Genomic DNA, 13,100 nt, shown 5'->3' on the forward strand with positions numbered 1-13,100 from the left:
TGAACCAAGGAGGAGCTCCCTGGGAAGCACAACCCCATGAGAAGCCTGTAACAGCCCCCCATCCCGCGTGGGGACCAGGCCAGGGCAGCATCTCCCACGGGGCAGGCTGCGACGGGGGTCGAGCGGGGCTGCGGTGCCCCCCGTCAGGGGGTCCCGGCCTCCCCCCACAGAGGCGTCCCGGGAGGACGGTGGCAGCAGGGCTGAGGTCGGGCACCATCAGGGAGGGGTCTCTGCCCATTTTGGAGGCTGGACAGCATGGGGAGCCCCCGTCCTGTCCCCGAGGGGAGGCGCTGGGTCCCCCTGGGCCCGTGGTTCAGCCCGGCCCCGATTCCATCCCGGTGCGGCAGTTATCGCCGTGGGAACGCGGATGCAGCGGGCTCCAGACGTGTTGCCCAGCACTGCGCGGGGCAGCAGGAGGATCTGGGCTCTCCCCAGAGCAGGCACAGGATCCCACCACCCCTCGGCGTGAGCCATGGGGAGGCGAGTCAGAGTGCAGAGTTGGGTGCCGCAGCCGCAGCCGGTAGGAGGCGCTGGGTGGGATGGGAGGCAGGTCAGGGCCGTGGGGCTGGGGGCCGGGGTCGGTCCTCGCAGTGTCCCCAGACCCCCGACGGGGTGGTAGGCAGGGACCAAAGTGGTACCTTGGATGGTGTTGCCACGACAGCCGTCCCGTGCTGGGTCCCCACAGCTCTTCAGAGCTGACAGCCACAGACATCCCCTCCCTGTCCCCTCCCTGTCCCCTCCCCATCCCCATCCTGGGAGAGCTCTCGGGGAAGGGTTTTTACACTCCTGCTGGCCAGGGTCCCTGTGGCACACACACAAAGCTGATGCTCTTTCAAATCCAAACAGCCCCTTTGGGTCCAGGCAAGTGGCAAGGGTACCCTTAGGGCAGGAGCTGTCTGTATCAAAAGAGGAAGAGCTTTTCCTTCAGTCCTAAAATCCCAGAAACTGCCTGGCCTCAGGCACACAAAGCCTCTGGGTGACAACAAGGCTGACACAATGGTGAAGGGGCGGGGGGTGCAGACCACTGCCAAGAGCCCTGGCACAAGTTGCAGCCGCCAGGGCTGGGACAGCACAGGGGCTAGAGCTCCAGGCACACAGTCCCTCGCATGGCACCAGCCCCTTTGGGGGGCTGGGGGTCACGGGACAGGGTTCCCTCCCTGGTGGCTGCACACTTGGGGCTGACAGCTCCATTGCGCAAGGGGCTCTTGTCCTGCTCACCTGGATCAGTGCGTCCCCTGTCCTTGAGCAAGGCCACCGCACATGCACAGAGCAAGGCCACAGCCGAGGCATGGGGACACTCAGTTCTGCCCTGTGCCGTTTCCCAGCAGGGCATCGTGAGACGGTTTCTCACCTTCGTGGGGACCATCCTGTGGAACTTGTGGCTGTGGTGTTTTATCCAGCTGAAGACGTGGGGGAGAGGCGAGCAGCAAGGCAGCCGAGAAAGAAGAAGGCTCCAGTGTACTCAACTGGGTAAGAACCTTGTGGCCAGAAGTACCCTCAGCTTCTGGCAGCGGAGGCAATGGGGAAGGTGCCCTCCAGGTTCCTGACACAGGGTCTGGGGTCAGACTGTGGCATGGCCCTTGGGGACACGGGCCTGTTCCATTGTCTCCAACATGGCCCTGCTCCTCCCACAAGGACAGACCCTTGTGGGGAAAGCCAGGTGTGGCAGCTGGGAGCCATGGCAGCCTCATCACATAGCACCCTGGTGTGTCTTGCAGGAGCCACATCCGACCGCCGTGTGCAGCCCCTCATCAAGAGACCAAGAGCTGCTCTCTCCTACAAGAAAGGGACAGGCTCCTTCGTGGCACAAGTCATCTCCGCCTTGGTGAGTGCCGGCCTCGTGTGGGCTCTGGTGCCCCACCAGTGTCGTGTCACTGATGCCAGCTCACTTGGTTTCCCACAGACCTGGGCTCCTGCCTCTGCTCAGAGGCAAAAACGCACACAGGCTTTTGGCATCCTGTGGCGAAGACCGCCAGATACCCGTGTTCCCTGTGAGGTAGGGGAAAAGGCTGTTTTGTGCCCTTGTTCCTCCATCTTGGGGCCTTGACTCTCCCCTCCGTGCCTCCCCTCCGTGCCCCATCCTAGATCTAGCACTGGCCCACTGGCAGCCTGTGGGCTAAGTCAGAGGAGAGGCAAGCTGGAGGCTCTGCAAGCAGCAGGGTTTGAGAGAAAGGTGCTGGTCGAAGGCCAGGCGAGAGTGGGGCTCCTTGGGATGTCTCCAGGGAGTTCATCTTGGGGCAGTGGTGGTATCGGAGAGGAGGGGGACAGTGCAGTGTAACAGTCTGAGAAGAGCGTGGGCAAAGGGGCTCTCTCTGGAGCCGTCATGGGCAGGAAAGAGCAGGCTCTGCCCAGGCATGTGTGGGATGAGGACTGTACTGCTGAAGGCCCGTTGGAGCAGGACAGGGACCAGGAGGAGATGGGGAGCAGGCTGAAGATTGTGAGGAGGCTGGAGAGTGGGATGAGGTGCTGAGGGCAGCCTGACAGCAGCAGTTAGGGACAATCTCCCCCCTCTGGTGCAGCAGGGGAGGCTGGAGTAAGGGCAGCCCCCTGGGGCAGGACAGGCTGCTTGTCCGTGGAGTCAGGGGAGGAGAGCCCAGGCATGCACAGCGTGATGTGGGGTATAAGTACAAAACTAGGAGCTCGGGAAATATGTGTCTCTTCCTAAAAAGTCCTGAATCGTCCCTCACAAAGGAACCTTTTGGGTGGGTGGCTCAACACCATTGCATTGAAAGTGGAAATAAGGTGGGTGCTTTCACTGGAAGGGAAAAGGGGGCCCAGGAAGCTGCTGCCTGTGTCTGTGGGAAGGCCTGGGGCTGCCGTGGGGCAGCATGCAGAGCACCGGGGCCCCTTGTGAGAAGCTGTGTGGGATGAGAGGGCTGTCATGGGGCAGCATGTGGAGTGAGAGCTGTGTGGTGCCGCCTGGGGAATGAGAGGGTTGTGGGCGTTGCCAGGGCTGCCATGCTGTCCCCTTAGGGCAGCATGTCCTGCAACCCCCGCATGTGGGGCCCTGCTTGGAGGGAGCCCTATCCCTCTGCCTCCCCACTTCCCCCTTTGCTCAGGGTGGGGAACCGTGTGTCATTGCAGTCCCTGACAGCGAGCAGCGAGACGCCGAAGCCCAGGAGGACAAGAGGCCGATGGGGAAACCTGGGGGGTACCATGGTGTTGAGCACCAAAGCGCTGCCTCATCCCGTCTGTGTAAGAGGAGCACTCTGGGGCCAGGCTCAGTGGCAGCATGTGCCACTGTGCTGAGGAAGGGCTGTGGGAGTAGTGAAATGGGAGGGTTTGTGGACCGAGGAGAGCCCTGAGGAGAGAGTGTGGGTACCTAGCTGCACGGGGCGGGAGGCCCAGTGCTGGGCGCTGCAGAAAATGGGAGAAAGTGGTGAGTGTCTGCCCACTTGTGGAACTAAGGGGAGGGTTAAGTCAGGCTGTTCTGTGTGGAGCAAAGGAGTGGGCTCAATCAGGGTGCTTGAGGGTGAAGCCTGGCCAGTGCTTTGGGGCAGTGAGCAGGTGGATTTCCAGCCTTCCCCATGTGCCGAGAGTGTAATTCTCTTGCTCCTGTGAAAGCGCCACAGAAGGCTACTTCTGACTGACTGACCTGACAGTTTCTCCTTTTGCAGAGTGTGGAGCCACGCAGGCTGTGGCTCCCAGTCCACCAAGCCAGCGTGAAGAACGTAAGCGCTGCTCACAGCTTCCCGAGTGCTCAGCTCGGGCCTGCTCTCCTGCCAGGCAGAGACTGTCCAGAGCTTGTCTCTGCAGAGACGGTGGCCCTGGGGGACACGTGTGGGGCACCGAGGTGTCGCTGCTTGAAGCGACATTGTGTCTACGTAAGAGGAGCGGGCTAGGGGAACAAGGCATCGGGACAGCTGGTTCCCCGCTGCAATGGAGGAAGGGTTTGGAGAGTGGAGGGAAGGGAGGCACTGGGGGTTGGGGGGTGATGGACGTGTGAGCCCCAGCCATGTGGGGTGGGAGGAATGGTAGTGGGTGTTGGTGGAAGATGGGGGGTTACTGATAGGTCTGGACGCAATCCTAGAGCAAAGGTTTTCGGGATGGTTCTCGCCCCTGCTGCTTTGGTTGGTGAGCAGGTTTTGTGCAGCCTTCCCCATGGGCAGAGAGGTCAATAGGTAATAGAAAGGGAGGGTTTCACTCCCTTCTCGCCTGCTGGCAAGCAGCCCACTGGCACGCCAGGGATGAATGTGCCCAGGCAAGTCCTTCAGAAATCCAGGGTCAGGGGAGGTTTCCCCAGAGGTGGGTGGGGGATGTTATGTGCAGGGTGCTGGTCCCGTGCCTCGTTCGTGTGCAGTGCAGGGGTAGGTAAAAGCCTTAATTTTGGTGGGGCCTGCCAGAGAGATGCGAGGAAGACGAGGGACATGACCACGCGCCCCAGACCAGCAGCTTTACCGAGTCGAGCCAGGATCCCAGAGCCGACTGCAGAGTGGACAAGGAGCCCTGAGCCACAGGCCTGCTCGCCCGAGCCGATCGTCGTTGACGACGCACGAGGGACAGGCGATGCTTGGGATACCATTCGGTGCTGGACCCAGGACATGAGCCAGAGCCTGGAGAAGCCTTCAGCCTCGCTGCAGGTGAAGGGGTTCGCCTGCCTGGATGGGACAGGTGGTGGGCAGCAGTGTGTGGAAGGGATTGGGACATAGAGGAAAGGCCAGGCTCCAGCAGCCCGAAGCAGGAGGGCTGGGAGGTGAGAGCGGGGCTGCCTTGAGCGCAGCACCACCGATGGTCCCTTTGTCCCTGGAAGCACTTGATGGCCAGGAGGGGTGTTGCCTGGAGGAGTAGGGGCGGGGGGCTGCTAAGGGCACTGGGGCACGTTGGTGTGTGGTGGGCAAGCAGGCGGTGCTGGAAGTGGTGGTGGGTGGCAGGCAGCAGGAGGAGGGAGCGGCAGTGTCGGCGGGGGCATGGGTGCCATGGTGGGAGGAGGCAGGCGGGAGCGAGGCTGGTGTATGGGTGTGTGGGGAAAGGAGGGCGAGTGGGTTGCGGGGAGGTGGGCCCGATGGGTGGGCCAGGGGCGGCAGTGGCGGTGGCAGCGCCAGGTGCCTGGCACCTGCGAGAGTGCTCGGCACCGCGGGGAAGATACTTGCATGCGGTGGGAGGGTGCAGGGCAAAAGCTGCCAAGTTGGTGTGGAGCGAAGGGAAGAGAGAGAGGCTGTAGTTGGCGTGGGAGCAGAGAGGTGGGCTGGCTGTGGTGCGGGCTCCCTTGTGGGCCCTTGCGAAGGGAGCGAGGTGAGGTGGGAGGCTGCTGAGCAGAGGGGCGCTGTTGCTGCTTGGCACCACGTTGGCCAGGAGTAGGGCTGGCGTGCTGCGTTGCGCTGCAAAGGCCTCCTTTGCTTTGTCAGGCTGTGGAGAGGGCCAGCACGGCCGCCTCGGAGCCCGGGAGACAGCAGGAGGCGGCGAGCAGCAGCGGCGGCATCGGTGCTCAGGTATGAGCTAAGGAGCGATCTGAGGCGCGAGAGGTTGTGAGGAAGGGCTTTGTTGGGGCTCTGTTGGTGGGCAGAGGTGGTGGTCTGCTGGGGGAGGACGGTGTGAAGTTGAGCTGCTGCCCCCGAAAATGCTCCTGAGCCCAGCAGCCCTGGCGTGGGCAGAGAAGGAGCCCATGTTTGCTTCTCTCCCGGCTCCACCAAGCAGGCCCATGATTCCCCCGCTTGGCCACTGGCTCCCCGAGACGGCAGCTTGGCCGCAGGCTTGGGGCAGGCGTGTGGTGCATGCAGGCCTTCCTGAAAGGAGCAGCTGCCTTTGCAGCTGGGGCCTGGCCGTGCAGCTGGGGCCCCCATTAGGCACTCTGGGGAAAGGTGGTGCCAAGGCAGTGTGCCAGCGTGCTCTTCAGCCCGCGTGCTGCCAGGCAGCTGCCCTGTGATGCAGGGAGCCTCCCAGCCAAGGCATCTGTTGTCCTTGTAAGGCTTTGCGGGGGGCTACTTGGGAGCAGGCAGGTGGCAGAGGCCCGAGGCGAGGGCCAAGCAGGGCAGTGGGTGGGAGCCCTTTGTGGTGGGAGTCAGGGCAAAGGAGTCGGGGCTCTCGGGCTCTTGGCTTGTGACTCTTGCCTGAAGGATTTGCGTGCCTTGAGGCCTGTTGTGCATGGGAGCTGCGTGCCAATGTCGCCCAAAGGGCTGCAGAAGGCTCCTTCTGAGTGCCTGTGCCGCCAATTTCTTCTCTTGTAGAGCTTGGAAACTGTCACACCACCGGTCCCAGTCTCCGCACCCAGCAGCAAGGACGTAAGTGCCACTCCTAAGCCCCATATGCTCACCCGGGTGCTGCTGTCTTTGCACACGGAGCTTGTCCAGGGTGTGCCCATGGGTTGCTCGGTGCAGGATTTCTAGGCCCACAGAAAAAAGAGGCCGGCCTGTGGAAAAGAGGGTGAAAAGTGCAGGCTGTGGGCCCCTGGTGTGCGTGTGAGAGGGCGGGCAGGAGGCAAGAGTAGAGATGGCAGTGGGCGAGTGCTGCATGGGCGTGGGGAAGGGCTGTGTTTGGGGGTGAAGTGGCGAGGCTGTTGGTGCTGTGGGGACTCAGCCGTTTGGAGGGTGAGGCTGGGAGGGTGGAGGTGGGAGTAGGGTCGTGTTGTGGTGGGTGGCGGCAAGTGGGCGAGGAGGAGTTGGTGGTGGGCGGGTGGGAGTGTTGGAGCGGGTAGGGGAAGAGGAGGTTTGCTGTCAGGTGGTGGCAAAGGGTATGTGTGTGGGGAGAGGTGGGCATGGTGGTGAGCGTAGGAGGGCGGCTGTGTTGGGTGGCCGTGGTGGGACCCGTTGGCAGGAGGAGCATGAGGCGTAGGCAGGTAGGGAGGGGCCACGCATGCAGGCTGATCAGGAAGTGCCCGTCCTGAGCGTCCATCCGCTGTGCGGGGCTGGTCGTGTGGCGGCGGTGGTGCTGGGGATGCAGGAGCACGTTGCTGTCGCTCTGCTGGTGATGCTCCATGACAATGTGTCCTTGGTGTCTTTGCAGGAGAAGCAAGCTGCGTGCATGGTGAGGGAGAAGGCGCGGCGAGTCCTGAGAAAGCAGCGCCTGGGAAGGCCTTCCGCGACCCCGGAGCCACGAGAGCTGGTGAGGGCTGGGGCCAGGGCGGCAGAGTGTGGTGGCAGCTGTGTGCCACTACTGTGGCAGGAAGTGGGAGCAGGGCCCCTCTCCTGTTGGATCGGAAGGAGAGGTGCAGAAGGCGGGCCCAGTGGGTGCTCCCAGCCCACCAGTGTGCTGGGGCTCGGAGCTAGTGTGTGCAGGGAACTGTAGAAGGCTGTGTGGGGGTGCTGGAGGCCCAGAAGGCTGTACGGTGGCCACAGCACCTTGAGGGCTGTGCTGCGGTAGTCGGAGGGGCTGGGAGAGGCAAGGCTGGGGCAGCAGCTGTAGGAGTTTGCCAGGTGGGGCAAGTGGTGGTGGTGGGGGTGCGGGAGGTCTTTGAGAGAGGAGGCTTTGAGTAGGCGTAGGGCAAATGTGGGCTGAGGCGCTGCTAGTGGAGTTGTGGAGGGAAGAGGCTGGGAGGTGAGAGCGGGGCTGCCTTGAGCGCAGCACCGCCAAGCCCCTCTTTGCCCCTCGGTGTGCTTGATGGCCAGGAGGGGTGTTGCCTGGAGGAGTAGGGGCGGGGGGCTGCTAAGGGCACTGGGGCACGTTGGTGTGTGGTGGGCAAGCAGGCGGTGCTGGAAGTGGTGGTGGGTGGCAGGCAGCAGGAGGAGGGAGCGGCAGTGTCGGCGGGGGCATGGGTGCCATGGTGGGAGGAGGCAGGCGGGAGCGAGGCTGGTGTATGGGTGTGTGGGGAAAGGAGGGCGAGTGGGTTGCGGGGAGGTGGGCCCGATGGGTGGGCCAGGGGCGGCAGTGGCGGTGGCAGCGCCAGGTGCCTGGCACCTGCGAGAGTGCTCGGCACCGCGGGGAAGATACTTGCATGCGGTGGGAGGGTGCAGGGCAAAAGCTGCCAAGTTGGTGTGGAGCGAAGGGAAGAGAGAGAGGCTGTAGTTGGCGTGGGAGCAGAGAGGTGGGCTGGCTGTGGTGCGGGCTCCCTTGTGGGCCCTTGCGAAGGGAGCGAGGTGAGGTGGGAGGCTGCTGAGCAGAGGGGTGCTGTTGCTGCTTGGCACCACGTTGGCCAGGAGTAGGGCTGGCATGCTGCGTTGGGCTGCAAAGGCCTCCTTTGCTTTGTCAGGCTGTGGAGAGGGCCAGCACGGCCGCCTCGGAGCCCGGGAGACAGCAGGAGGCGGCGAGCAGCAGCGGCGGCATCGGTGCTCAGGTATGAGCTAAGGAGCGATCTGAGGCGCGAGAGGTTGTGAGGAAGGGCTTTGTTGGGGCTCTGTTGGTGGGCAGAGGTGGTGGTCTGCTGGGGGAGGACGGTGTGAAGTTGAGCTGCTGCCCCCGAAAATGCTCCTGAGCCCAGCAGCCCTGGCGTGGGCAGAGAAGGAGCCCATGTTTGCTTCTCTCCCGGCTCCACCAAGCAGGCCCATGATTCCCCCGCTTGGCCACTGGCTCCCCGAGACGGCAGCTTGGCCGCAGGCTTGGGGCAGGCGTGTGGTGCATGCAGGCCTTCCTGAAAGGAGCAGCTGCCTTTGCAGCTGGGGCCTGGCCGTGCAGCTGGGGCCCCCATTAGGCACTCTGGGGAAAGGTGGCGCAAAGGCAGTGTGCCAGCGTGCTCTTCAGCCCGCGTGCTGCCAGGCAGCTGCCCTGTGATGCAGGGAGCCTCCCAGCCAAGGCATCTGTTGTCCTTGTAAGGCTTTGCGGGGGGCTACTTGGGAGCAGGCAGGTGGCAGAGGCCCGAGGCGAGGGCCAAGCAGGGCAGTGGGTGGGAGCCCTTTGTGGTGGGAGTCAGGGCAAAGGAGTCGGGGCTCTCGGGCTCTTGGCTTGTGACTCTTGCCTGAAGGATTTGCGTGCCTTGAGGCCTGTTGTGCATGGGAGCTGCGTGCCAATGTCGCCCAAAGGGCTGCAGAAGGCTCCTTCTGAGTGCCTGTGCCGCCAATTTCTTCTCTTGTAGAGCTTGGAAACTGTCACACCACCGGTCCCAGTCTCCGCACCCAGCAGCAAGGACGTAAGTGCCACTCCTAAGCCCCATATGCTCACCCGGGTGCTGCTGTCTTTGCACACGGAGCTTGTCCAGGGTGTGCCCATGGGTTGCTCGGTGCAGGATTTCTAGGCCCACAGAAAAAAGAGGCCGGCCTGTGGAAAAGAGGGTGAAAAGTGCAGGCTGTGGGCCCCTGGTGTGCGTGTGAGAGGGCGGGCAGGAGGCAAGAGTAGAGATGGCAGTGGGCGAGTGCTGCATGGGCGTGGGGAAGGGCTGTGTTTGGGGGTGAAGTGGCGAGGCTGTTGGTGCTGTGGGGACTCAGCCGTTTGGAGGGTGAGGCTGGGAGGGTGGAGGTGGGAGTAGGGTCGTGTTGTGGTGGGTGGCGGCAAGTGGGCGAGGAGGAGTTGGTGGTGGGCGGGTGGGAGTGTTGGAGCGGGTAGGGGAAGAGGAGGTTTGCTGTCAGGTGGTGGCAAAGGGTATGTGTGTGGGGAGAGGTGGGCATGGTGGTGAGCGTAGGAGGGCGGCTGTGTTGGGTGGCCGTGGTGGGACCCGTTGGCAGGAGGAGCATGAGGCGTAGGCAGGTAGGGAGGGGCCACGCATGCAGGCTGATCAGGAAGTGCCCGTCCTGAGCGTCCATCCGCTGTGCGGGGCTGGTCGTGTGGCGGCGGTGGTGCTGGGGATGCAGGAGCACGTTGCTGTCGCTCTGCTGGTGATGCTCCATGACAATGTGTCCTTGGTGGCTTTGCAGGAGAAGCAAGCTGCGTGCATGGTGAGGGAGAAGGCGCGGCGAGTCCTGAGAAAGCAGCGCCTGGGAAGGCCTTCCGCGACCCCGGAGCCACGAGAGCTGGTGAGGGCTGGGGCCAGGGCGGCAGAGTGTGGTGGCAGCTGTGTGCCACTACTGTGGCAGGAAGTGGGAGCAGGGCCCCTCTCCTGTTGGATCGGAAGGAGAGGTGCAGAAGGCGGGCCCAGTGGGTGCTCCCAGCCCACCAGTGTGCTGGGGCTCGGAGCTAGTGTGTGCAGGGAACTGTAGAAGGCTGTGTGGGGGTGCTGGAGGCCCAGAAGGCTGTACGGTGGCCACAGCACCTTGAGGGCTGTGCTGCGGTAGTCGGAGGGGCTGGGAGAGGCAAGGCTGGGGCAGCAGCTGTAGGAGTTTGCCAGGTGGGGCAAGTGGTGGTGGTGGGGGTGCGGGAGGTCTTTGAGAGAGGAGGCTTTGAGTAGGCGTAGGGCAAATGTGGGCTGAGGCGCTGCTAGTGGAGTTGTGGAGGGAAGAGGCTGGGAGGTGAGAGCGGGGCTGCCTTGAGCGCAGCACCGCCAAGCCCCTCTTTGCCCCTCGGTGTGCTTGATGGCCAGGAGGGGTGTTGCCTGGAGGAGTAGGGGCGGGGGGCTGCTAAGGGCACTGGGGCGGGTTGTTGTGCGGTGGGCAAGCAGGCGGTGCTGGAAGTGGTGGTGGGTGGCAGGCAGCAGGAGGAGGGAGCGGCAGTGTCGGCGGGGGCATGGGTGCCATGGTGGGAGGAGGCAGGCGGGAGCGAGGCTGGTGTATGGGTGTGTGGGGAAAGGAGGGCGAGTGGGTTGCGGGGAGGTGGGCCCGATGGGTGGGCCAGGGGCGGCAGTGGCGGTGGCAGCGCCAGGTGCCTGGCACCTGCGAGAGTGCTCGGCACCGAGGGGAAGACACTGCTTGTGGTGGGAAGGTGCAGGGCAAAAGCTGCCAAGTTGGTGTGGAGCGAAGGGAAGAGAGAGAGGCTGTAGTTGGCGTGGGAGCAGAGGGGTGGGCTGGCTGTGGTGCGTGCTCCCTTGTGGGCCCTTGCGAAGGGAGCGAGGTGAGGTGGGAGGCTGCTGAGCAGAGGGGCGCTGTTGCTGCTTGGCACCACGTTGGCCAGGAGTAGGGCTGGCGTGCTGCGTTGCGCTGCAAAGGCCTCCTTTGCTTTGTCAGGCTGTGGAGAGGGCCAGCACGGCCGCCTCGGAGCCCGGGAGACAGCAGGAGGCGGCGAGCAGCAGCGGCGGCATCGGTGCTCAGGTATGAGCTAAGGAGCGATCTGAGGCGCGAGAGGTTGTGAGGAAGGGCTTTGTTGGGGCTCTGTTGGTGGGCAGAGGTGGTGGTCTGCTGGGGGAGGACGGTGTGAAGTTGAGCTGCTGCCCCCGAAAATGCTCCTGAGCCCAGCAGCCCTGGCGTGGGCAGAGAAGGAGCCCATGTTTGCTTCTCTCCCGGCTCCACCAAGCAGGCCCATGATTCCCCCGCTTGGCCACTGGCTCCCCGAGACGGCAGCTTGGCCGCAGGCTTGGGGCAGGCGTGTGGTGCATGCAGGCCTTCCTGAAAGGAGCAGCTGCCTTTGCAGCTGGGGCCTGGCCGTGCAGCTGGGGCCCCCATTAGGCACTCTGGGGAAAGGTGGTGCCAAGGCAGTGTGCCAGCGTGCTCTTCAGCCCGCGTGCTGCCAGGCAGCTGCCCTGTGATGCAGGGAGCCTCCCAGCCAAGGCATCTGTTGTCCTTGTAAGGCTTTGCGGGGGGCTACTTGGGAGCAGGCAGGTGGCAGAGGCCCGAGGCGAGGGCCAAGCAGGGCAGTGGGTGGGAGCCCTTTGTGGTGGGAGTCAGGGCAAAGGAGTCGGGGCTCTCGGGCTCTTGGCTTGTGACTCTTGCCTGAAGGATTTGCGTGCCTTGAGGCCTGTTGTGCATGGGAGCTGCGTGCCAATGTCGCCCAAAGGGCTGCAGAAGGCTCCTTCTGAGTGCCTGTGCCGCCAATTTCTTCTCTTGTAGAGCTTGGAAACTGTCACACCACCGGTCCCAGTCTCCGCACCCAGCAGCAAGGACGTAAGTGCCACTCCTAAGCCCCATATGCTCACCCGGGTGCTGCTGTCTTTGCACACGGAGCTTGTCCAGGGTGTGCCCATGGGTTGCTCGGTGCAGGATTTCTAGGCCCACAGAAAAAAGAGGCCGGCCTGTGGAAAAGAGGGTGAAAAGTGCAGGCTGTGGGCCCCTGGTGTGCGTGTGAGAGGGCGGGCAGGAGGCAAGAGTAGAGATGGCAGTGGGCGAGTGCTGCATGGGCGTGGGGAAGGGCTGTGTTTGGGGGTGAAGTGGCGAGGCTGTTGGTGCTGTGGGGACTCAGCCGTTTGGAGGGTGAGGCTGGGAGGGTGGAGGTGGGAGTAGGGTCGTGTTGTGGTGGGTGGCGGCAAGTGGGCGAGGAGGAGTTGGTGGTGGGCGGGTGGGAGTGTTGGAGCGGGTAGGGGAAGAGGAGGTTTGCTGTCAGGTGGTGGCAAAGGGTATGTGTGTGGGGAGAGGTGGGCATGGTGGTGAGCGTAGGAGGGCGGCTGTGTTGGGTGGCCGTGGTGGGACCCGTTGGCAGGAGGAGCATGAGGCGTAGGCAGGTAGGGAGGGGCCACGCATGCAGGCTGATCAGGAAGTGCCCGTCCTGAGCGTCCATCCGCTGTGCGGGGCTGGTCGTGTGGCGGCGGTGGTGCTGGGGATGCAGGAGCACGTTGCTGTCGCTCTGCTGGTGATGCTCCATGACAATGTGTCCTTGGTGGCTTTGCAGGAGAAGCAAGCTGCGTGCATGGTGAGGGAGAAGGCGCGGCGAGTCCTGAGAAAGCAGCGCCTGGGAAGGCCTTCCGCGACCCCGGAGCCACGAGAGCTGGTGAGGGCTGGGGCCAGGGCGGCAGAGTGTGGTGGCAGCTGTGTGCCACTACTGTGGCAGGAAGTGGGAGCAGGGCCCCTCTCCTGTTGGATCGGAAGGAGAGGTGCAGAAGGCGGGCCCAGTGGGTGCTCCCAGCCCACCAGTGTGCTGGGGCTCGGAGCTAGTGTGTGCAGGGAGCTGTAAAAGGCTGTGTGGGGGTGCTGGAGGCCCAGAAGGCTGTACGGTGGCCACAGCACCTTGAGGGCTGTGCTGCGGTAGTCGGAGGGGCTGGGAGAGGCAAGGCTGGGGCAGCGGCTGTAGGAGTTTGCCAGGTGGGGCAAGTGGTGGTGGTGGGGGTGCGGGAGGTCTTTGAGAGAGGAGGCTTTGAGTAGGCGTAGGGCAAATGTGGGCTGAGGCGCTGCTAGTGGAGTTGTGGAGGGAAGAGGCTGGGAGGTGAGAGCGGGGCTGCCTTGAGCGCAGCACCGCCAAGCCCCTCTTTGCCCCTCGGTGTGCTTGATGGCCAGGAGGGG

The sequence above is a fragment of the Struthio camelus genome, chromosome 32 (genome assembly GCF_040807025.1).
Source record: "Struthio camelus isolate bStrCam1 chromosome 32, bStrCam1.hap1, whole genome shotgun sequence".
Lineage (NCBI taxonomy): Eukaryota > Metazoa > Chordata > Aves > Struthioniformes > Struthionidae > Struthio > Struthio camelus.